The sequence below is a fragment of the Schistosoma haematobium genome, chromosome 1 (assembly GCF_000699445.3).
Source record: "Schistosoma haematobium chromosome 1, whole genome shotgun sequence".
Classification (NCBI taxonomy): domain Eukaryota; kingdom Metazoa; phylum Platyhelminthes; class Trematoda; order Strigeidida; family Schistosomatidae; genus Schistosoma; species Schistosoma haematobium.
The window spans coordinates 39,242,430-39,244,902 of NC_067196.1; positions in this window are offsets into that span (position 1 = coordinate 39,242,430).

A 2,473-nucleotide genomic window follows, 5' to 3' on the forward strand; every position below is an offset into this window, starting at 1 on the left:
TATATTCCTGAATAACTTGTATATAACTAACAATTAGGCCGGATTAAAGCATTTTATATTTAAATCAATTAAATCTGTAAAGTACCAAGTGAAAGTAAAAAACAAAATGGATACAAAAGACATGGTTGCTTAAAGTAAAATAATGTTTGTATTGTAAAAATAGGATACATTAACTTGTTACGATCATTTTAACCGGTACTTTACAAACCAGTCTCAAGCAATCATTTTCCTCACACCATTAAAATCTCTGTAAGACCACCATTCATTTCAGGATCTACTAAGTTGTCCTAAAAATACATTAGGAGGAAGAGTGGACGTTACGAAACAAATATTTTACATGACTAATAACCTAACTAGATCTGAAAACTACCATGTTTCGAGAAATCATACGAGGACAATATTTGTTGATACCATACATGATGATTGATGACAATGCAATCACTAATTATTCATCTTCATTCCTATTGTCAGTTAGCATTTTTCGTAAACATTACGTCATAAAAACTTATAAATGGGTGAAAAAATACCAATGAAGATTAAAAAACTGAAGCTTTAATTTAAAAAGACATTTATTCTATTGTGTGACTGTGAGCGATCTCTGCTTCGGTATACAAATAACTATCTTAAATGTTAGATGACCTAATTATACGGGTGTAAATAGTTTCTCTCGCTTCGTAGTTTTGGAAGTTTATCTTATACAGCCATTATTACTGATTTCTTTTGAATTTGGAAAACTTATTTAACCTCTACCTCATTTCACCATATCTGAGTTAATTCATATCATTTCATTAATTACGTTCTCTCATTCAAAAACCAGATCTTATTACAAAGTAAGTTATCTATTTCACACTGGATTACAAATTATTAATCTCACAATTTTAAATGACTTATGAACTGATCCAGATATGTATTGTATACTTATCATCTCAACATTTGAATACTCATTTCATATACACTTCTTTCTTTTAAACAATGCAATAATATCATGGTTGATATTCCCCTCAAATTAATAATTTGGAATTATGATTATAAAACATTAAAACATTTCTGTGTTTTAACAGAATGAAAATTTTGTAAACAATAATCATTTTATTTTCGACCAAATGTTCGTTATCAGAAGACGTTTTGTGGAGATTTCAGTAGTCAGATTTCATGAGTCAACTGAAACTAGACCATCATGGAAAACACGAAGTAACTCAATGAAGACGATAGTGGACGGTGGCGCAATTTCGTGTATTGATTCAAGTAAGACATTCACACCGTTGAATGCCGGTTCAGTGGTCTAGACGTTAAGCATTCGCACACGAGACTGATAGATCCTGGTTTTGATTCTCGCAAAAAGAGATCGTAGGACAACACGATCATCCAGTGCTTCCAGGTTTTCCATAGTTGTCTAACTTCAATTGACTCATGAATTCAACTAGACAAATGTTTGTTATCTAAACGAATATTTGCTTTTTCCTCAAGCCCAAGTATTAACTATTACATACCTTTCTTTTAACTACTTTTTCATCCAATAATAAATTGACTTTTTTTGTTCTATTAAAAAACTATTTACCTTATTCTAACTATAATACAATTACACTGTATAATCTATCTCAAATAATGATAATTAGATAATCAAAAAAATTAATACTTTTAATATCAGAAGGGCTTTGTAGAGATTGTGGTAATTTGAACAGTTGAGATCATGATGCGCACTGCCGAGGAGTCCCACAATAGAACGAAACGACTGCCCAGTGCTTCCAGGTTTTCCATGGCGGTCTAGCTTCAATTGACTCGTGATCTCAACTGTTGAAATTAACACTTTAGTACTTAGAAAATGTTCAACTAATTTCTATCAACTTAAAGATTGAATCATTCTACTTCTAATTTCATAATTATTTTTTTATTGTAAATTTAATGATTACAGTGTAATTACTTAGGTAATACATAAAAAAAAAGAGAAAAACGATTATAATACGTAAATGATTTGAATAATTTATGAATTGAAAACTGTAGTTCAAATGTCTGTTATACAGAAAAGAGAAAGTAAAAGGAATAAATTAAGAAGACAATTTAAGTAGTATTTGAATCAATGTTGTGTGAAATGTTGTATATGGTAGACATTATTATTATTTTAAACGAAATCATAAATATGAACATAAAAGACAAATCCCATACTCATATGAATCGTTCAGAAATGAAATAAGAAAATTCTATCAATGAAATATTTTCTACGGTAACATTTTTAAGAGATAAAGAAAAATAACGGATAGAGACAAGAGACAGGAAATGATTTACACTATGATTAAAATTTCTTTTTTTTTTGGATACTTCCTGGGTTGATTCTTTTTCTCTTCTTTTTTCAAACATTTCTACTCACACCTTCTTCTTGCTTTAAAATAAGACAGATAAATAGACTGATGTAGATGTTTCTTTGTTTGTTTTTTTGTACAAAACTGATTGATGATAAAATTAAATTTTATAACCA